The 24,587-nt window shown below is 36.6% G+C and overlaps 2 protein-coding genes, 1 long non-coding RNA gene and 1 pseudogene across 3 annotated transcripts in view; 2 read left to right on the forward strand and 2 right to left on the reverse strand.

Annotated features, from left to right (window-relative positions):
• The window catches only part of LOC134678317 (gamma-aminobutyric acid receptor subunit beta), a 555,578-nt gene that overhangs the window by 340,231 nt on the left and 190,760 nt on the right, over positions 1–24,587 (reverse strand). The window lies entirely within an intron of this gene.
• The window catches only part of LOC134678333 (uncharacterized), a 153,039-nt gene that overhangs the window by 124,358 nt on the left and 4,094 nt on the right, over positions 1–24,587 (forward strand). The window lies entirely within an intron of this gene.
• LOC134678313 (glycerol kinase 3) overlaps positions 1–24,587 on the reverse strand; it is a 64,275-nt gene that overhangs the window by 2,348 nt on the left and 37,340 nt on the right. The window lies entirely within an intron of this gene.
• On the forward strand, positions 4,100–5,517 carry LOC134678930 (uncharacterized; annotated as a pseudogene).

Genomic DNA, 24,587 nt, shown 5'->3' on the forward strand with positions numbered 1-24,587 from the left:
CACGGTGTTTCGAAAGGTTAGATACATTATTATCCTTAGTTAGGAATTAAATATGAAAAAGTTATCCCCTCGTTAGGTGCCGCTTAACCACGATCAAAAGAGATTTTGTGTGCAAAACTCGAAAGAATACTTGAATGGTTTTCAGAGAAGTAAAGCAGTTTTTGGCGTCATTTAGAAACGTAGACAGATGAAACATGAGTTCACCATTACACTCCAGAATCAAAAATGCCTTAATTGGGGCGCGACGTGCGTAAGCACATTTGCCCCTTCGCATCTCAGCCACACGATGCACAAAGCTGGAGCTGCTGCCGATAACGCCGCTAGACTGAAACGGGCTAAATATTCAAACCTGAAGCCGACTTTCGACTTTGTACCAGTAGCCATAGAGACCAGCGGCCCTCGGTGTGCTGACGCCAAAAAAATTATAAGAAAGTTAGGTCAACGCCTACGAGAAAAAAGCGGCGACCCCAGTCCGGCGCATATTTCGCTGGCTGTTCAAAGAGGAAACGCCAGCAGCGTGCTAGGCACATTTACCCGGGCACCTATCGACCTTAGTCTGTAAAATTCTATAAAATTACTTTTTATATTTGTTATATGAATAAATCTTTTTGTTTGATAAATCTTTTATCTTTATCTAATAAATATTACCATAATTTACATACTTATATCAAAAATAAATAAAAATTTACTAAAATTATTATTTACTGGCACATATCAGCTGTCAGAATTGCTGAATGGAGAAATTTATGAAAATAATGCATATGTAGTGCATTATAAATAAATAATAAATATTATAACACCAGCCGGACAAGAAATATCACACATGGAGGGATTTCATATCAGCACTAAGTATTATTTCATTAATATTTCAATATTTTCTAGTTTTTGGTTTTTAGGATGTTTTGATTGTTTAGTACAAAAATCAACTTTATTTAAATGTAATAAGGAACTTCCTGAAATTATAAAGGATTTGTCTTCGCTAGTTTTTACGCATAGGCTATTAAGGATTTTCTACACAGCACAGAACTTGGCACCCATATAGATCTCAATTATTTAACGACACATATTCTTAATTGAACTTAGGTCTCATTTCACATTTATATTTTTGTTGGGATTTCCTTTACTGTAAAGTTCAAATTATTAGAATGGGCGAGGGCTCATCTCATAACTCATAATCTCTTACGAAATAAGAAAATATTGCCAATCATCCCTTTAGATAGGTTGTGTTTGAATTTGTAGTAGTGTACGTGTTGGCGACATAGATTTTCATACTAATCTAGGCTCTTTCCGTTCTTTCTTTATTCCGTAGTTGTGCTACTTGTCACTGTTCTTAATTTAGCAGTGTAATGCAAATCGGGTGTACTTCGGGGCACACGACTGATAACTAGTTATAATTCGAGCAAATTTGTATAATAAAAGAAGATATTTGTATTTCCATCAAAACGACTGTCAAAAATTATCTGACGGTTATTTGACGGTGGTCGTGTCGGGCAAAGTCGACATTACTCGTTCGTTGAAAGAGAGAAATGCTAATAGTACGAGGGGCACACCGAAATGATCGGTAAAAAAAAACTAGCTGCAAGTTAGACATAAATTATGATTTATTGTTTTTTTAAGTAGGTATGTTCTTTTGCAATCAATGCATTTCTGCATTCTTTCGAACCATTAATTAAAGCACTTTTTGTACTCTGAAGTAGGCATTACCAAAATGGCCGATTTGTAGGTTTTCATTGGCTTGACCTTGGCTTCGAAGACCCAAACTGCCCATATGAAGCTGTTCATATGAATAAACCCTCGATTGACGACCTGAGACCATATTATACACGGCTTTTGATTTCCCTTCGTTGAAGCGTTTCAGAGTAAATCGGTAGGTACCAAACAACATAAGCCATACTTTGCTCTTCTGACAAATTATGTGGTACCCATCGGGAAAAAAGGTTTCTGACACCCAATTAACTATGTACAATAGTTTGGATTACAGTCATTCCAATGCCCATAGTTCTCCGGATTTGCTCGTATGTCATATGTCATATGTCTGTCACCTTCAATTATCTTTTGCACAGCCGTGTCGTTTTCAATTGTTACCGCTGTTTTTGGTCGACTTGTAGAAGTGTACTGAGAGAGGCACGACCCCGCCAAAACTCCGCAGACTAGCGATATATTGTCATTTGACAAGGCACTTCAACATCATATATAGAAATAAGCTCGATGAGACATCCATCACGAAATAACCCTAGGCGAAAGTTGTGAAAAATTCGGTCACGGAAATTTTCACACGTGAGCCCCATTCTGTTTATCGACTAGTCAATTATAAACGGCTACAAATATAATGACCACCCAAAAATACTTTGGTACCCTAAATAAAAAAAAACGTGCTTACCAAAAAAAATTACTGAACACCAAAAAAATAAGGCCTAAAAATACAAAAGTACCACCATTTTAATTACGACTGTTCTTCAAATAGTATTCAAATACCAAATATATTGAATGATTACCAAAAATCATTAACGATCACCAAATCTTGAAGACCAAATTAATGCGATATTTTAACCTAAATAAATGCTATGATTACCAAAAAATGAATACATATTACCAAATAAAGTAAAATGATACCAAAATTAGTAGCCCCTCCCGCTCAACCCCCCGTAACCCGCACCGCACGCGCCGCGCTCATCTTTGCAATGCTCAGTCATGCGCCAGCAGCGTTCATTGTGTGTGTTTTGTATTCTGCTTTTACGATGGCGAGTGAAAACTTAGCGGGACCAAGTTCTTGTGCTCCGCCGTTGAGTGCTTCGTCAGAATCAGGTGAAGACGGTGATAAAATCACAGAGCATACGAACAAACGTCGAAAGACAGGTAACAGTTGGGTTTTTGAAAGGAAATTTACGACCGTGCGGAGCGCAGAGGAATATATCAAAAATGAGAAGACCTGGTCAACACATAAATATCACACGACTGAGGAAGGAGTAAAACGTTACTATCGTTGTAACCAAGTGAAACTTCGGGCTGCAATTCAGTGTTCTGCCGCGATTTATCTTTTGTTTGACGCATTGAGTGATGATATATTATTATATCGTACTGAAACATACCACGACCATGAGAATTCTAAGTTTCGGTCCACATGTGGTATAGATGAGAAAACAAAAAAAGAAATTGATAAACTATTCGAACTGCGTTTGAAGCCTCAGTCCATCATGAAGAATTTAAGTAAAATTAATGGATTAGTTCAGCCGACTAAGTTACAGTTAAACAATTATCTTCAAATCATACGGAAGAAAAAATACGGGCCAGCAGTAATAAGCTTGGGAGAGCTGGAATTATGGTTAAAAGAAAACTCTCAAATACCTGTTGACGACCACGAGGTTTTCGTTATTTCCTATGAAATCTCTGATGATGATTTAGATCAGAGCTTCCGGTTTATGTTAACGACGAAGTATTTAATTGGTCTAGCATAGCGATGGGCGAGTCGAGTTATCTGATTCGAATAATCCGAATCAACCTACAGATGAGTTGATTCGAATCAAGACTATTGGCAATCCGAATCAACTCGGCCACTAAACTGACTGGTAACTTGGTATCCGATCCGCTGACTCGGCGAATGAATCGCCAATTCACCAACTCTCCGAGCCGAGTCAACGCTACGCTAAGGCCATTCAAAAATAAACCTTAATTCGATAGCCCGAAGGTTCTTTTTACAACAACTGCCGCTTGATTCGCCGTTTCAATCCGAGTTGACTGGTACTATAACCATTCAAAAATAAACCTTAATTCCGTAGCCCGAAGGTTCTTTTTACAACAACTGCCGCTTGATTCGCCATCCCGAGTCGAGTTCACTGGTAGTATGGCCATTGAAAAATAAACCTTAATTCGGTGTCCTGAAGGTTCTGTTTACAACAACTGCCGCTTGACTCGTTTGCGGCTCCGCGGCCCGTGACCTTGTCGCGAACCACGCAAACCGTCGAGTCGAGTCAGTTCGAATTTCAACTCGGATCAGTGGCCGAATCGATTCGAATGATTCGAATCGAAAAAAAGTGGACTCGTCACATCGCTAGTCTAGCATGCCAAAGTACTGTTCTTCACGCGGTTGCCACATATAAGCTCATGTGGCAAGGGTTTCCAGTACTTGTAATTGGAAATACAGACAAGGATAAACATTTCCATCCATTCGGATTAGCTGTGACAACAACAGAACGAACGGAAGATTTCATATTTTTATTTTCCACGTTGAGAAACGTTGTTTCCTACCTCTACTCACACACTTTATCTTGGACAGTTTTGGTCTGTGATGCAGCTAAAAGTATACAAACTGCCTTTGCGCGCACATTTGGAACAGATACAGTCATAAGAATGTGCTGGGCGCATGCGAAAAAGAGGATGCAAACAAGAGTAGAGCAAATTGTGCCCAAAAAATACCAAAATGAAGTCATACAGGATATTGATACCTTACAGTGTGCCTCAACTCAGGAAATATTTGATCGAGCCTGTGAAAAGTTCTTGGACAAGTGGAAAGCCGAAAATGATTTTATATCATACTTTGAAAATGAATGGCTTATATAAATCGTTTCTGGTATTTGGGTGCATCTCCGGGAACTCCTGCTACAAACAATGCTTTAGAAGCTTTTAATAAAGTGATTAAAGATAAAGGCATGCTTCGTGAGCGTCATCATTTGGCGCGGTTCTTAGTGATTGCGTCTGATATGGACAAGGACTGGTCTAATGAATACATAATAAATACTGAGAGACGTTTTGCTCATCTGCCAACAGTGACTTTAAAGACGTGGACAGAAAGCTACCAATGGGCAAAACTGTCGAAGCAGGTGCCATTAAAGAACACGACTGAACTAATTTGTTCCTACAGAATTCCAGCTGGTTCGGATTTACTTTGTTAAAGTTATGAAAGCCCATGGGAGACCTTTGACGAGTACAAAGAGCAACAATTTAGCGAGTGGGAAGTAATAATGCCCCGAGAAAAAGATAATTGGCTCCGTGGCACATGCAATTGCCCGATCTTTCTCAGAGATTATATCTGCAAGCATCTCGTTGGATTAGCAATTCGGCTTAAGCATGTCCAGCCACCTTCAGAGGCAAGAGCTATTCCGATTGGCATGAAACGTAAAAGAGGACGACCAGCCAAAGCTAAGAAAGCATTAATTGTGCAGTGAATTATTACAGAAGACTGATTCTTTCTAAAGATTTTAAAATTAGTATCTATTATTAGTACTTGCCTATTACAAAGATTGATTTTTTCGTAAGAAATTAAAAACATTATTTTAAGTCAACAAGAGGACTGACTTTTTATGTTTGTATTTTTTTATAAAAAAGGATTATTGAAATTGTTAGAGCTATTTCAAAGACTGATTCTTCCCTAAGAAATTAAAATGATTATTATTTTTAGTTAACAAGAGGACTGACTTTATATTCTTGTTTATTTCCTTATAAAAAATGATTATTAAAATTGTAGACTCCTACACTAAGTACTCACTTAAGTACCTATTTAAAACACTGATTGTTCTGTAAGAATTTAAAATGATTATTAATTTTTAGTTACCAAGAGGATTGGTATGTTCTGTTTGTTTACAGTTTAATATAAAGCTTGTTGAAATTGTAGGAGTTTTGTTTTTTAACCTTAAGGTAATCCAGGGCAGTTGCCCCATTTTTTGAAACGACCCTTACGGAAACGAAACGCTTTAAGAAAAGTGGGTTAGGTTAGGTTTGAACTGCGACCCTTACGGAAAAGAAATACTACTAGAAAAGTGGGTTAGGTTAGGTTTGAACTGCGACCCTTACAGAAAAGAAATGCTACTAGAAAAGTGGGTTAGGCTAGGTTTGAACTGCGATCCTTACAGAAAAGAAATGCTACTAGAAAAGTGGGTTAAGTTAGGTTTGAACTGCGACCCTTACAGAAAAGAAATGCTACTAGAAAAGTGGGTTAGGTTAGGTTTGAACTGCGACCCTTACAGAAAAGAAATGCTACTAGAAAAGTGGGTTAGGTTAGGTTTGAACTGCGACCCTTACAGAAAAGAAATGCTACTAGAAAAGTGGGTTAGGTTAGGTTTGAACTGCGACCCTTACAGAAAAGAAATGCTACTAGAAAAGTGGGTTAGGTTAGGTTTGAACTGCGACCCTTACAGAAAAGAAATGCTACTAGAAAAGTGGGTTAGGTTAGGTTTGAACTGCGACCCTTACAGAAAAGAAATGGTACCAGAAAAGTGGGTTAGGTTAGGTTTGAACTGCGACCCTTTCAGAAAAGAAATGCTACCAGAAAAGTGGGTTAGGTTAGGTTTGAACTGCGACCCTTACAGAAAAGAAATGCTACTAGAAAAGTGGGTAAGGTTAGGTTTGAACTGCGACCCTTACAGAAAAGAAATGCTACTAGAAAAATGGGTTAGGTTAGGTTTGAACTGTGACCCTTACAGAAAAGAAAAGCTACTAGAAAAGTGGGTTAAGTTAGGTTTGAACTGCGACCCTTACAGAAAAGAAATGCTACTAGAAAAGTGGGTTAGGTTAGGTTTGAACTGCGACTCTTACAGAAAAGAAATGCTACTAGAAAAGTGGGTTAGGTTAGGTTTGAACTGCGACCCTTACAGAAAAGAAATGCTACTAGAAAAGTGGGTTAGGTTAGGTTTGAACTGCGACCCTTACAGAAAAGAAATGCTACTAGAAAAGTGGGTTAGGTTAGGTTAGAACTGCGACTGTTACAGAAATAAAATGCTACTAGAAAAAGGTGACGAAGTGTATTAATTAATTTAATGGATATATTAAATATTTGCACAAATTTTAATTAAAATGTGGTTAAAATTTTGGTGGTCATTTACTATTTTTAGGTTTACAATGATTATTTTGGAGTCATTTGCTTTAATAGGGCAGCAAGATTAAATAATTTGGTTATAATTTAACATTAAAATAGAGTTCTAATTTTGGTGGTCATTTACTATTTTTGGGTTTACAATGATTATTTTGGTGTTAGTTTCTTTAATAGGATAGCAAGATGTAAAAATTTGGTTATCATTTCACATTAAAATGGGATTTTAAATTTGGTAATCATTTACTATTTTTGGATTAATAATGATTAATTTGGTGTCATTTCCTTTAATAGGATAGTAAAAAGTAATAAAATAGGTAATCATTTCACATTAAAATGGTGTTATAATTTTGGTGATCATTAATGATTTTAGGGTGGTAAAATAGATTTTTTTGGTATTAAATTTTATTAAATCTGGTGATCAGTTAAATAGTAGCCATTTTAAACCGCTATAATAAATATATTCATATATTTTTTTAAATTAAGGATATGTCATAATGATTGTAAATAGCCAGTTTGCATGTATCAAAAAAGGTTTTATTCAAACTCAGCCTAAACTACACAATTCCCGTCAATTTCGGTGTACCCCTCGTAGGAGATCCCACATATATGGGACCTTCACCAATCTGTCTGACAGATGAAACTATGAAAATATGAAAGAAAATATGTTCCAGAACATAAATAAATAGGATTGCCTTAAGAATTCGTGAAGGCTATTTAAAAAACAAAATTGAAAATTTTTTTTTCGTCATATTTCACCGATTTGTCAGACGGACGAAATAAGTTTCAATGGAAAGTATACAACTTGTACAACATAAATCAACTAGGTTGCCTATCTTTTTCCGGTCACTATTATGTGGTTGCCGTGTTTAAATAGGTGCACTGAGAGAAAAGTACAGTCAGCATCAAATAGATAGTGACAGTGAAGGTCTCCAAATATACCGCAACATCTAAATTTACCATTAATACTAAGTCATCCGAAGTAATAAAATAATTCATGCCATCCACTGTCAACAAATATACCGATGCATACACAACGCCTGATACTTAGTAACATTCAAACCGCCGTAAACACCATTACACCCACATCGCCGCCGGTAGCGTAGCACCCAAAGTGTCCAAAAATCCGGAACACTTAAGAAAAATGAACTTTATTTTTAAGGAAATAGATGTCAATCTTACAACTTTGTGTTTTAACAATCATCGAGAAGAGTGGCGACCTGTCAATGCTTAAGGTAAAACACCCAATCTTCAACAAGGCACCATTGTCCGACATTAAAAAAGTTTACAAATAAAAATAACAGTATTTTCTAGTTTCTGAACGCATTTGAAGCATAAACAATAGACGAGGATTATCTAGCTGTCATTGCGGATGACGTTTCATACATTCGGCCATTTTGTACAAAATGGCGTAATGATATGTTTCGACCGCGGTATATCTCCAACGAAATCCAGTTTTATTAGTAACATCGCTAAGGAGGTGAGTAAGATTTATTGCCCATAACTTTTAATTGTTTTGCTTTATCGAAAATGTTAGTTATTTATAAAATTAGGATAGAAATTCACAACTTTTTAATAATTTCATTAGAAGGGTGAGGTTATGTTAAAATGTCAAAACACGCCTGTCGGTAATTGGAGATTTTTTTTTTGCTTTTTCCAATCTTCGACAAATGTCGAAACGTTTTTTTTTTTTTTTTTTGCACTTTATTATATTATTTAGCTAAGCTTGTTCAGCACTCAAAATATATAGGTCTTTCATTTAAATATTCAAACTGCTTCCAATGATCGACAGCCGTGTCGATGATTGGATATCCCATACGTTCCAATAGTGCCATGCCTTATGGGAAACGGTCGCAGAGATAGTTCAGAGCCGGAAACCGCTACCAACTTTTAGTATGTTGTTGGGCATGGCATTGGGTCTCCAAAACTGCCGGGAGACGGCGGCGCCGGCCATCTACTTCAGCGGAATGACGTCATCAAAATGGCTCCCGCTTCGTTGCGAATATTGCATACTGCACCCAAATTATGCATAGCACATACACGTGTGGGGTATTAAATGAAAGCCAATTAAATAAACTATATTTTATTCATACAAAGTTTATAAAAATATGCAACAGTTTAAGAAAAATTTACAAAATAATAAAAATTACGTAAAAAAATATTCGATTATTTGGGTTTTGCAATCAAACCAAAAGTCGGGCGATAAAGCAATGTACTACAACATTAAAGATGACGTCTCAAGCCATACACTGATATCAATAAAATCAAAATTGAACCAAATATGTGGAAATTATGTATCAAAATGTAGATATTTGCCCATACAAATGCATAAAAGTTAAAAAAATCAAAATTGGTCATTTTCAGGATAATCCGCATAAGCTTCTAGTATGTTATTAGCTATGACCTGGAGTCTAAAACTGCCGGGAGACCATCTCTGTTGTTCCTCAGTTACAAATAATGACGTCATATAAATAATCACTGCCGAATTTCGTAAAATGTAAATTATAGCTATACCACGAGTCTCACATACACGTGAGTTACATGTAATGAAAGGTTATTAAATGTATTATGATTCACTTAAACATTGTTTGTAAAAAAAATGTACGGTTTCAGAGCTAGAAACAACGAAATACCACTTTTTATGGAAAAAGTAGATATGTATCAATTTTATAGCTAAACTAAAACCGTCAAAAAATGTTTGCGTATAATATTTGAAAAACTAGTTATTCAACTATATATCACAATTTAAATTTTACATTTCCGACAAAAACTGTGGTAGGTGTGGAAAAAAAACTAAAGCGCCCCAACAATTCTACCTTAATGCGCTCATATTATGCAAGGAATAGTTCTATTTATCGAGTATTAAATGAATGAACATTACATAAAATACATGAAAACGATATTTTCGAATGGAACCATAATTAAAAAAATAATAATTTACTTGATAAGTAAGCAATATACTGTTTCTTTAAGTACCTAATCTCCTCCTTTCAAAGTCGGTTAAAATGTAGCTTTTGTGACCTGGGCTACAAAGACAAATAAATTGTCACCTAATTTATCAAAATCAGTTCAGTTGTTTCATGTAGAAAATACACAATTACATACGTAGATAGCAGCTCCTGCTGTAGTCGCGGTAAATATTAATATGAAATAGATTCTTATTGTCATGGCCTAACGCTACATTATTAGAGAAATGTAAAGTTACATGTCAGTAAGTAGGTACATGCCTAATACAAAATGCCTTATCGAGGTAAATGCCATATCAGTTCACTTAATGCGATACATAATTATATATTTAACCCTCTATTAGCCTCGTACATACATACATCACTGGCTCAGTGACCCAAAGCAAAGAGGATCTTGGCCTCTGGCACAAAAGAGCGTCACTCTGCCCTATTCTGGGTAAGTTGGGTATTCTTATAAAAGTGGAATCTTGATTGGTGCAAGGGTTTCAAGGCTGAGCTGAGAAGGCTGGCAGAATTTTCCCTCTGATCCTCCGAAATACAGGTCACCCCTCTGATCATTCGAAGCCTCCATAAGGCATCTTGCTAACTCATCGAGGCGACGCCCGCTAGGCCTGCTAACATCTACGGCCTGAGGGTTTCAACGTTAGATGCCAAGCCACGCCAGGCCAAAATAGTAAAGGTCTAATTATTGAATTTTAATTTTTTGTCCGACTACGGCAGAATTTGCTATCTATGCGTGCATGTGTAGGTACTGTTTGCATGAAACTACTGAACTGATTTTGATAAATTAGGTGACAATTTATTTGTCTTTGTAGCCCAGGTCACAAAAGCTACATTTTAACCGACTTTGAAAGGAGGAGATTAGGTACTTAAAGAAACAGTATATTGCTTACTTATCAAGTAAATTATTATTTTTTTAATTATGGTTCCATTCGAAAATGTCGTTTTCATGTATTTTATGTAATGTTCATTCATTTAATACTCGATAAATAGAACTATTCTTTGCATAATATGAGCGCATTAAGGTAGAATTGTTGGGGCGCTTTAGTTTTTTTTCCACACCTACCACAGTTTTTGTCAGAAATGTAAAATTTAAATTGTGATATATAGTTGAATAACTAGTTTTTCAAATATTATATGCAAAAAATTTTTGACGGTTTTAGTTTAGCTATAAAATTGATACATATCTACTTTTTCCATAAAAAGTGGTATTTCGTTGTTTCTAGCTCTGAAACCGTACATTTTTTTTACAAACAATGTGTAAGTAAATCATAATACATTTAATAACCTTTCATTACATGTAACTCACGTGTATGTGAGACTCGTGGTATAGCTATAATTTACATTTTACGAAATTCGGCAGTGATTATTTATATGACGTCATTATTTGTAACTGAGGAACAACAGAGATGGTCTCCCGGCAGTTTTAGACTCCAGGTCATATTGCTAATAACATACTAGAAGCTTATGCGGATTATCCTGAAAATGACCAATTTTGATTTTTTTAACTTTTATGCATTTGTATGGGCAAATATCTACATTTTGATACATAATTTCCACATATTTGGTTCAATTTTGATTTTATTGATATCAGTGTATGGCTTGAGACGTCATCTTTAATGTTGTAGTACATTGCTTTATCGCCCGACTTTTGGTTTGATTGCAAAACCCAAATAATCGAATATTTTTTTACGTAATTTTTATTATTTTGTAAATTTTTCTTAAACTGTTGCATATTTTTATAAACTTTGTATGAATAAAATATAGTTTATTTAATTGGCTTTCATTTAATACCCCACACGTGTATGTGCTATATGCATAATTTGGGTGCAGTATGCAATATTCGCAACGAAGCGGGAGCCATTTTGATGACGTCATTCCGCTGAAGTAGATGGCCGGCGCCGCCGTCTCCCGGCAGTTTTGGAGACCCAATGCCATGCCCAACAACATACTAAAAGTTGGTAGCGGTTTCCGGCTCTGAACTATATTCCCATAAGGCGTATGACTACAATAACCGACAGCCGATGTGTCGATGATTGGATATTCTATATGTTAGTCTACATGTTCCAGTAACCGACATTTTTTGCAGGCATGGCGCCTAAAAAGAATTACACGCCTCTTCAAATGGCACAGGCGGTAGAAGCAGCCAGAAAAGGTGAGAAGATTGCAACTGCTGCAAAAAAGTTTGGTGTACCCAGAATTACATTACATGATAAGATTTCCGGTAAGACTCCAGTCGAATGTTCCATGGGCCCTAAAACATATTTGTCAACAGAAGAGGAGGCTATTTTAGAAAAATGGGTACTTGAAATGGCTGAAAAACACATTCCCGTTACTAGAGATGAGTTACTCGATAGCGTACAACGTATCATAATTGATCAGAATAAAACAACCCCATTTACTGACATGAATAGACCGGGCAAGAAATGGTACAACCTTTTTCTAAATAGACATCCTATATTGTCTGAGAGAACGGCACAAAATTTAACGACAGCTCGAGATGCTGTTACAGAAGAGCATACAAGGCGTTGGTTTGAAGAAGTGGAATCTTATCTACGCGAAAAAGATCTCACAGATGCATTAGAACAGCCGGCAAGAATATTCAACACAGACGAAAGCGCCTTTTTTTTGTCGCCTAAGGCTGGTAAAGTTCTTGCAAAAAAAGGTGACAAACATATCTACCAATCTTCCGGAGATGAAAAAGATAATTTAACAGTATTAATTACTGGAAATGCCGCTGGACAATTGGCACCACCCATGGTAGTATTTGCATATGAGAGAATTCCGTCCACAATTTCCTCTCCGTTTCCCGAAGATTGGGCAATTGGACGTTCACAGAGTGGCTGGATGTGTGGCAGCACGTTTTATGAATACATAGCGAACGTTTTTAATCCATGGTTGTTACAGAAAAATATCCAAAAACCTGTAGTGTTCTTTTTGGACGGCCATCGATCGCATTTGACCCTGCATTTGTCGAATTTTTGTGCTGAAAATGGCATAGAAATCATAGCATTACACCCAAACAGTACGCACATTTTACAGCCAATGGATTTGGCTATATTCAGACCACTGAAATCATACTGGAAAAAAGCAGTAAAGGACTGGAAACTACAAAATTTAGGTCAAAATTTAACAAAAGATAAATTTGCCCCTGTCCTTAAAACAGCGTTGCAATCGCTCACTGAAGATTCCATTAAGAATGGTTTTCGCGCTGGTGGTTTGTATCCTTTTGGTCCAGACTACATCGATCTAACTAAAATAAAATCTCGACAAAACCCGCAAGTTGCAACGGAACAGGCACTCTTTTTTAATTTCTTGGAACAGGAAATAGTGGCAAAGTTGGGGACAGAAAAGTTGCAGTTTTTCGATGAACTCTTTTATAAAGGTCGAGATGAATTAAATTCTCGGTTAAATGAGGAAGACACGTCACTGTATATAATATGGGCTAGCAATAAACAGAGAGTTCAACGTACAGTTCACGTTAATCAACGATCCATGCAAGCTGAAGTTGACTTGATTCAAGAAGATGTTTCCAATCTAGCAGAAAATCGTGATAACAATGTTGCAAATTCAGTTCCTTTAAATGAAACCACAACATCTAATAATTCTACATCGAATATACTGACAAACCTAACTAGCGGACAAGAATCAAAAGAAACAACAAATAACACACCAATTATTGATAAGCCAAGTTGTTCCAACATAACAGATTCAGTTGCAATACCTTCGACATCTTGCTCTTCAACTTCAGCTGCCGCAGAATCCACAACTTCAAAAGAGACGACCAGACCCGAACCAAAAGAAAAGTCTAATGACGTGTTGATTGTTAATGAGCAAAGTTCTTCCAACCAAGTAATAAATCCAATTCAGACAGCTTCCAATACCTGCACTTCAACATTTACCCTCAATGAAAATTCTGTAGTAGAAATAACATCTTCAAAAGAGACGATCACACCTGAATCCAAAGAAAAGTCCAATGAAGCTTTGATCATTAATCAGCCAAGTTCATCGAAGCAAGCAAGAGGTTTACTTCAGTTAGCTTCAACTTCTTCAATGTGTATTCTTCAAAGTGCTGCAGAAAAAACACCTTTAAAAGACATGATAAGCCCTAATACATCAAAATCTGTGGCAAATAAAGTGGGAAATACATATATTCCATCGCCATTTAAACGAAATTTATTTTGGCCCGGAGAAGATGAAGATAAAAAAGGAAAAAAAAGAAAGTTAAGAGAAAAAATTCCTTCTGCCATCACAAGTAAAATGTGGAGGGATTATCATGAAGGGAAAGAGAAACAAAAAATAGAAACAGCAAGACTAAAAGAAATTAAAGCCCAAGAAAGAGAAGAGAAAAGACAGTTAAAACAGAGAGAGATGGAAAATAAAAAGCAAAATAGACTAAAAGAAAAAGAAAATAAGAAGAAGAAACGAAATAGGATACCAAACCCGAAACCAAATGACACATCGTCGGACAATACAGACACCGAGGTAAACTATGCAGAAAGTGAAGATAGCTACAACATGGAAATCGAAGAAGAACTAACAGACGAAGATCTACCACTGAGCAAATATTCTAAGCCAGCAATGTATTCTAGTGGAGATTATGTTATAATCCAATACGAAGGAGAATTTTTCCCAGGCGTAATTAAAAATTTTGATAAAAACAAATTTGAAATTAGCACCATGACCTTTTCATTGGGTAACACGTTCAAATGGCCGGAAAAAGAAGATAAAATCTGGTACCAAAAGTCTGACATAGTTAAAGCAATTCCGAAACCAATGCTATGTAATAAAAGAGGTTTTTATACGATACCAGAAATGAAAGAATATCTGCCTTTCATAATATAAGGTATTAAGTTTTTAATTTAATGTTCTTCAGAAAACATTTAATTTTCTTTGTTTTATAGACTTTTTAAGCCAAATAACTATTAATTAAGTGGTAGACTAAGGTAACGAGTCTGTGATCAAAACCTGCCATAATTTTATTAAATATTAATAAATAGGTACTTGGTAATATTGTAATTCCAACTGGATAATATCATAATAAGTATGTTAATTTTGTATGCCACTGAGAAGATCTCATTAAGTTTTGTTGATTAATATTAAGCAAGTAGATGAAACTTAGTAACCTAAGTAACAAAAGTGTGATTAAAAGTTGACATAATAAATAAGAAATTAAACTATTTTATAATATAGAAAGAGGATTTAAAAAAATGAAAACATTAATACCATAGCATTAAAAATTATTAGGTACTTAAATTACCTACGCATTACATGCCAACATGCCCTTGTTTGTTTATTTAGCTAATTAAAATGATTAAAAGACTGAATAAGACTTTTTTTTGGGAATGGTGTTTGGGGTTAGGTCGATATTTGGATGACGATAAATAGAACATGTTGATGACTGGATCACGATTATTGGAACATGTCGATTACTGGGTGTCGATATATGGAATTTTGCAGTCGATAACTAGGCTTAAAAGAGCCTAAATCTATCTTGTTTTTTTTCCTAAGTTATTAGTATTACACTTCTTTTTACTTTAAAATAATATAGAATGGACCCTAAAATTTTACCCAGTGCATTAAAGAATCGTGTATTATCACAAAGAAACCAGATATTTAAAAAATGCTCGAATCTCGACGTTAAAGTGTCGATAATTGGGTGTTTTACCTTAGACATATTATCAATGTTCATTTTGTATCTTGCATGCATATCGCTGAAGAAATAAGACTATTTAAAACGACAACCAGTGAAAAATGGATTCTCTTTATTCAATGTGTTTTAATAAAATTATATCTCAGCTAAACGATAAGAAGAAAGTAGTTTCGTGGGACATGGTAAAAATGAGAAAAAATGAAATTTTTCAGCTTCCTTTACCTACCAATCTATTATGTCACATTTTCCTAGATGTGCTGTTACAAATGCGTTTGAAAATCAACATTGATAAGGAAGAAATATCATTTACGGGAGCATGCATCGACTGCGGCCACGTTGTTATTTTTGAAGACGACGACAATTTCGACGACGAAGAAATAAACGTAATGTACTTATTCTGTGAGCGACGTAGCGGTCCCTGTTTTATTGAATGTCCTCATTCACCCTATAATTGTAACTGCGTGTATGAATATACAAATCGCTTCCACCAATAAAATCATTCCATTGTTTTATTTCTTATAAAATTACATTATAAATTTAAAATATGAAGGCCATTCTGTGTTAGCCGCAATCTTGAATTTGCATTTTTTTTTATATTGTGTTGTATTCTATTAGCCAAGACCTTTCATTTGATACCCATGACGAGGGAATTACGAAAGAATATAAAGTCGGCCATTTTGTGGCGTCGGCCATCTTGAATTTGTAATACTAGTGATCATATATTATTGCATTGTCACCAGAACTAAAGCTAAGTTAAAAATTTCAAGTCAATCGGTCAACAAGAAGGTGGTACAATTTTGATTACTAGATTTGACCCACGCCAACCCAAGCTAAATAAAACCGTTTAATAAAAAAATATCGTTCTGGCATGGTCTACATACATAACTGCAAGATGTATCTACATACAAGTGTTCTTGTTCAAAGTGGGTTTCCAATTCAGGTAAAGGAGGTTGATTTACATTTGCTTAAGAGTGCTATTACATTTCGGGGTTGAGCGAGTTTAGGTATTTTACGCGCTGCGGCAGGCCGAGCGAGCTCAGTATTCCGATCCCTTCTACCACACTCGCACTACAATTATGGATTAAACATTCTTGATCCATCGCGAAGCATATTGAAATCAACCATAACAACACTAACTGTACTTAACTTATAAAGTCCTAAAACTGTTATTTGGTAAGTACGAAAATACTAAATGCAGTGCAAATGTACATAGGGGCTGTTCATAAATTACGTCATCTATTTTTGACCCCCCCCCCCATCCCTCAAATCATCTAAAAATCATGCTTCGGATGACTCTGTTTCCTCCTACGTCATGCTACCATCATCCGATGTCCAGACCCCCCCCCCCCCTCCTCCCATTTGAAACGACGTAATTTATGAATAGCCCCATACTCGTACTTATGAACGTATATTACTCGAAAGAAATTATAGGTACTCGCTTATTTACAAGAATCAAGTTACAAGAAACTGAAGATACACAGGGTCTGATGATGGAGCTGGAAGGTGGCCACGGGTACCAGTCTATCATGTAACTAAACCACTTCGTGTTTGGGCTCGTTTAATTCGTCTCAACAAGATCTTTGACACAAGACAGTATTCAGGGTCTGATGATGGAGCTGGAAGGTGGTCACCATTACCAATCAACCATACAACTAAACCACATCGTGTTTAGGCTCGTTTTATTTATCTCAACAAGATCTTTGACACTAGGTGATACTCAGAGTCTGATGATGGAGCTGGAAGTTGGTTACCGGTACCAATCAACCATGCAACTAAACCACTTCATGTTTAAGCTCGTTTGACTAGTCTCAACAAGATCTTTGACACTAGGTGATACTCAGAGTCTGATGATGGAGCCGGAAGGTGGTCACCGGTACCAATCAACCATGCAACTAAACCACTTCATGTTTAGGCTCGTTTGATTAGTCTCAACAAGATCTTTGACACTAGGTGATACTCAGAGTCTGATGATGGAGCTGGAAGGTGGTCACCGGTACCAATCAACCATGCAACTAAACCACTTCGTGTTTAGGCTCGTTTGATTCGTCTCAACAAGATGTTTGACACTAGGTGATAAACCAAACACGAAGCCCAAACACGAAGTGGTTCAGTTATGTGATAGACTGATACCCGTCGCCACCTTCGAGCTCCATCATCAGACCCTGAGTAGTATCTTGTGTCAAAGATCTTGTTGCGACGAATCAAACGAGCCCAAACACGAAGTGGTTCAGTTACATGGTAGACTGGTACCCGTGGCCACAGTCCAGCTCCATCATCAGACCCTGAGTACTAACTTGTGTCCAAGGTCTTGTTGAGACGAATCAAACGAGCCCAAACATGAAGTGGTTCAGTTACATGATAGCAGTGTTGGCAAAAAATCAATTCGAATTGACGATTGAGAATTGACCGATCAATTCGAATTGACGATTGACGAAACTAATTCTAAATCTACTGGTTGAAGATTGACGATTACTAATCGTTAATTCAAATTGATCGGTCGATCCTCAATCGTCAATTCGGATTGACGATTACTTTGTATGTACCTACCTAATGTCCTTTTTATTTAGGCCATTTTTGTGAAACTGACCAAATGCGTTCAAAAGCGGTGTCTGAGTTTACCAAAGGTTCCGAAACATGTTTCCGACGGCTATATGAAGGATGTCCTTTTTGGAACATTTTCGGGACTTTCCTTAAAATTAACCGATAGCGTTCAAAATCGATATCTGAGGTGCCCAAAGGTTTCGAAACTTGTTTCCGAGGGAAATATTGAGAGATGTCCTTTTTTGAGACATTTCTAGAAATTACCCGATTGCGTTTAAAATCGATATCTGAGGTAAACAGACGTTTCTAAACATTTTTTCAACTGCAATATTGAAAGGTGTCCTGTTTTGGGACATTTTAGTGACATTCTTTGAAAGTGACTGATTGCATTCAAAATCGATATCTGAGGTGCAAAATATGGTTTCAACGGCAATATTTAGATTCTACACTTTAGCCGCGTACTTACTTTACTACACCACCTTGCTGAAAAAAGGTCATTTCTCGTTATTGCCGTCAGAAACATGTCTCGAAACCTTTGGGCACCTCAGATATCGATTTTGAACGCAATCGGTTAATTGGAAGTAATGTCCCATAAATGTCCAGAAAAAAAAGGAAACTCCGTCTGTATTGCCGTCGGAAACATGTTACGGAACCTTTGGAAATCTCAGATATCGTTTTAAAGTGCCAACGATCAATTTAAAAAAATGTCCCGAAATGGAAGGGACATCCTTCAATACTGACGCGCGAAACATTTTTCGGGACCTATGGTCGACATCGATTACGAATATGAACGTAATTGGCCAATTTCGAAAAATGTCCCTAAAAGGGACATCAGTCAATACTGACATCAGGAACATGTTTTCGAACCTCTGGGAACCTCAGATATCGACTTTAAGTCCAGTAAGTAAGTGCTTAAAAAGGACACCTTTGAAAACTAATCTTAGGGAAGGGAAAGGGACCCTAGGTTAATCTAGATTGAGAATTGATTTAATCCGAATTGAGGATTGATGCGTTAATTCCAATTGATTCAATCGGATTGACGCGTCAATCAGAATTAAATCAATTCGAATTGATCAATTCGGATTGACGCGTCAATTCGATTGATCAATCCGGATTGATTTAGTTCAGATTGATGCCAACACTGCATGATAGACAGGTACCCGTCGCCACCTTCGAGCTCCATCATCAGATCCTGAGTACTATCTTGTGTCAAAGATCTTGTCGAGATGAATAAAACGTGCCTAAACACGAAGTGGTTCAGTTACATGATAGACTGGTACCCGTGGCCACCTTTCAGCTCCATAATCAAACCTTGTGTATCTTCAGTGTCAAAGATCTTGTTGAGACTAATCAAACGAGCCCAAACACGAAGTGGTTTAGTTGCATGGTTGATTGGTACCGGTGACCACCTTCCGGCTCCATCATCAGACCCTGAGTACTATCTTGTGTCAAAGATCTTGTTGAGACGAATAAAACGAGCCTAAACACGAAGTGGTTTCGTTGCACGGTTGATTGGTACCGGTGACCACCTTCCGGCTCCATCATCAGACCCTGAGTACTATCTTGTGTCAAAGATCTTGTTGAGACGAATAAAACGAGCCTAAACACGAAGTGGTTTAGTTGCATGGTTGATTGGTACTGGTGACCACCTTCCGGCTCCATCATCAGACCCTGAGTACTATCTTAAGTCAAAGATCTTGTTGAGCCGAATCAAACAAGCCCAAACACGAAGTGGTTTAGTTGCATGGTTTATTGGTACCGGTGACCACCTTCCGGCTCCATCATCAGACCCTGAGTACTATTTTGTGTCAAAGATCTTGTTAAGACGAATAAAACGAGCCTAAACACGAAGTGGTTTAGTTGCATGGTTGATTGGTACCGGTGACCACCTTCCGGCTCCATCATCAGACCCTGAGTACTATCTTGTGTCAAAGATCTTGTTGAGACGAATCAAACGAGCCTAAACACGAAGTGGTTTAGTTGCATGGTTGATTGGAACCGGTGACCACCTTCCGGCTCCATCATCAGACCCTGAGTACTATCTTGTGTCAAAGATCTTGTTGAGACGAATAAAACGAGCCTAAACACGAAGTGGTTTAGTTGCATGGTTGACTGGTACTGGTGACCAACTTCCGGCTCCATCATCAGACCCTGAGTACTATCTTAAGTCAAAGATCTTGTTGAGCCGAATCAAACGTGCCCGAACACGAAGTGGTTTAGTTGCATGGTTGATTGGTACCAGTGACCACCTTCCGGCTCCATCATCAGACCCTGAGTACTATCTTGTGTCAAAGATCTTGTTGAGATGAATAAAACGAGCCTAAACACAAAGTGGTTTAGTTGCATGGTTGATTGGTACCGGTGACCACCTTCCGGCTCCATCATCAGACCCTGAGTACTATCTTGAGTCAAATAAATACATATAGAATGTCAGGTCGTTTCAAATATTTTTAATCCTGTCCGGTAGTTTATTAAACTGTACCATTATAAATTATAATACTATAAAAACAGTGCTAGGATCAAAGTCTCTCGTTGCGGTTTACACGCACACAGTATAGCGTTTTACACGGCGCCCGCCGCACACAATGATAAAAAACCTCGTCGTCGCCGTTGAAAATGTGCGGAGCCGACCGACACACGTCCTGCCTGTACAAGCTCTGCCGCGGCACTGAGCTGGCGAGCGCGCGTCATCGGTAATATAGAGTAGTTTTCAAAAAATTGCCAAAAAATTATAGTAGAATTTCATAAACACTAATGTATACCAACAGTATAAGCAAACGTTGCAGATTGCTTGAGTATGAAAATGACTTCGATATTAAGTAGATTTTCGTAGAAATTGACACTTGTTTCGGAGAGAAAATTGAGTTCGTTTTACTTTGATTTTCTCTTTCTCAAAGGTATGTAGGAAAAATATCGTTTGATATGCCTAAAGTACAGGGTATTAGTAATACAAAATAGCCAGGTTTAGCAGAGTAAACTTCTCAACATTTCCAAATAAGAGCTTGCCGTTCAGTGCTTCACGGGGTTTTTCGGAAACGACCATCAGAAAAAAATTCATTACTAATTTAATAAGTCCTTTTTCTAATATTTACAACGATATTTAAAAAGATAAGAAGACGCTTTTACTGGAACAAGTACTCATTGTTTCTAATAATGAGCACAAAGTCCTGAATTCCGTCGACTAGTATCATCAATTTTGCATTATTTCGACTTTTCTTGTAAGAGCGCTCTTAAAATAAAAATAAAACTTCGTTTTACTGTCAATATACCTAATCGTACTTACACTGTCAAGTGCATGATATGTCATTGCTATCTAATAAGATTAATAAGTAATTGTTATCTTGTAAGTCTTAAAATGGACACGATACGTATTAGTGATGATGTTAAACATAAAATTATTCATTTAAAACAGGAGGGTGTTTCAATAACAGACATATCTAATGAACTGGGCATAAGCGTAAGTTGTCTACTATGTTTGTTTTTTGCCTCACATGGTGTTTAGTTAAAAATACTAGTAATTAATTGTTATTTCTAGCGATCTACAATCTACCGATGGATAGAGAGAAAGACCACGGAAGGAAATCTCAACAACCACGTCTCCTATGGACGTCCTCGTCGAACAACTGCTATTGAAGATAGAGAAATTGTGCAGCGGGCTCTTGACGATCGGTTTGTGAATTCGCGTAATTTGGCAACCGAACATAGAGTATCACAAACCACCATAAGAAGACGTTTGCGGGAGGGTGGTTTGCGACACAGAATACCAGCAAAAAAGGCTTTCCTTACATATAGGCACAAAGGTCAAAGACTAGAATTTGAACGTAAATACCTAAATTTCAATTTGAAAATGTGGTATTCGTGGATGAGAAGGTATTTTGTTCTTCTGCCCGAGGGCGGCTGTCATTATGGCGAATGAACAATTCGAGATATGAAGAACAGAACGTTTTACCGAATAATAGGAGTGGTAGAATCACATTGGGATTTTGGGGATGGATGTCTAAAGCTGGTCCTGGTGAACTGATAGAAGTCGGTGGTAGATTGAATGGGCAAAAATATAAAGAGATTTTAAGAGATGTTTTGTTGCCCACCACACAGATATACTATCCAAATGAAACCGTCCAATTTGTACAAGATAACAGTTCGGTTCACAAATGCAGAATAGTCCAAAACTATTTAAACGAGCCTGAGACTAAAGTGCACCTGAAGCAAATCGTTTTTCCTCCTCTTAGTCCGGATCTAAACCCTATAGAGAATGTTTGGGGGAAAATGATTCAACTTTGGGACAACAACAGGGTGAGAGATACAGAGTCCTTACGAAGACACGTTGTAGAGACATGGGAGTCTTTACGGGGAAATGTCTTTTGCTCTAATGCGGTGCAGTCCATGCGACAACGACTGTCGGATGTAATCACTGCTGAAGGTGGATATACACGCTATTAAAAAAATCTGCTTTCTTTTTGTTATTATTTACTTCAAAAACAACGAAGAAATTTGTTTTTTTTTTTATGTTATTGTTAAAATTGCTTATTATTTTCTGAAACAACAACGTGTGTGATTGATTAAAACATTATTTTATTCTTGTACCTTATTTAAATCTTTGTCTCCGTTTCTCGTTCACATTGTGTTTCGAACCAAGTAGGTATATATGTATGTATGTACAGTCAGCGTCATAATAGTTGGTAGCATCCAAAGTAGTCAAATAGTTCGGTACACCATATAATTTATATGATGTACCGAACTATTTGACTACTTTGAATGTTACCAACTATATGACGCTGACTGTACAAGTAATAACATTACTGATAACATTCGATTTGATTTGGAATCTAAACCCACTCATATAAGTAGATCTTTTAAATAAATAAAATGACTACATTTCATTTAAAAACGCGGCTGAAAAAGAATCAGTTTAAAATTTAATAATATTGTACTCGTATTAGGCATAGCCATAAAGAAAGAGAGGAAATTATTTGACAGGTCGCCACTCTTCTCGGTGATTGTTAAAACACAAAGTTGTAAGATTGACATCTATTTCCTTAAAAATAAAGTTCATTTTTCTTAAGTGTTCCGGATTTTTGGACACTTTGGGTGCTACGCTACCGGCGGCGATGTGGGTGTAATGGTGTTTACGGCGGTTTGAATGTTACTAAGTATCAGGCGTTGTGTATGCATCGGTATATTTGTTGACAGTGGATGGCATGAATTATTTTATTACTTTGGATGACTTAGTATTAATGGTAAATTTAGATGTTGCGGTATATTTGGAGACCTTCACTGTCACTATCTATTTGATGCTGACTGTACAACAAAAACACACTTAGAATTACAAAAATAAACTTAATCCGGGGACAAGGAGAGTTAACTAATAGGAACAAATTAACTTTTGCAATTTCTATTAGTTCTTGCAATTTCTATTATCTGTTTGTTGAAATTATATTTGGGATTACTGAGCTGTTTGTAGAAATAAATAAACTTTACAGAAATAGTGAAACGTCCATAATTATTACTAAAACTTCATTTTTTTCCCAGTACAGAACTGTTTTTTAATTCCTGGTGATGATTTTTCTCTCAGTGTGATTTTATATCGATAATTGCACTCATCTGTCTGACGCTTAAATTATACATCAAAATGATGGTAATTTTATTGCAAATACAATGGTATAGGGCTGCCTGCGAAAATCCGGTCACAAATATGGGTTGCCAGGCTTTTAATTAAAATAAGAAGGGAAGACTTTTAGCGATAACTCATTAACGGCTTAACTGATCAAGTTTGTTTTAATTTTATTTGATTGAGTTTTTTAAGCACTACACTGAGAGAAAAGTACAACAAAAATACACTTAGAATTACAAAAATAAACTTCTTTTGCAATTTCTATTAGTTCTTGCAATTTCTATTATCTGTTTGTTGAAATTATATTTGGGCTTACTGAGCTGTTTGTAGAAATAAATAAACTTTACAGAAATAGTGAAACTTCCATAATTATTACTAAAACTTCATTTTTTCCCCCAGTACAGAACTGTTTTTTAATTCCTGGTGATGATTTTTCCCCTTCGGCCGCGTACGCAACCAGACTTTCGTAACCAGTTGCGATCGAATACTTTTTCGGTCTTGTACGTAACTGGTTGCGATCAAAAACTATTTTGTTCTTTTTCGTAACCAGTTACGAACGAACACTTTTCATTGTTGTACGAAACCTTTCGACCGTTGATAAACTATAAACTTGATAAAGTCAGCTAAGATTATATTTTATACACCTTGTTATACAGTATAAGTACTGTACACGTTATATATCCAGTCAAAAATCAGAACACAAAATTTGTACAGTCGAGTTCTCTAATATCGACGCGTCCAATTGTACAAAAATATGTGAACACAACCTTATTTGTATGGGTATAGGGTCGTGTACACATATTTTTGTTCAATTGGTCGCGTCGATATTAACGAACTCGACTGTACCATCTGATAATATTCAAATACTTTGTTGGCAAATACAATATTATAACCTTGTTCCTTAAAAGACACTGGCTTAAGAGACATGAAGCACTGACATTCCTTGACAGTAACTACTATGACTTAATTTGCTTGACATTTACAGTTGTTACTCGTCAATATAAACAAAGTATT

The sequence above is a fragment of the Cydia fagiglandana genome, chromosome Z, assembly GCF_963556715.1.
Source record: "Cydia fagiglandana chromosome Z, ilCydFagi1.1, whole genome shotgun sequence".
NCBI lineage: Eukaryota > Metazoa > Arthropoda > Insecta > Lepidoptera > Tortricidae > Cydia > Cydia fagiglandana.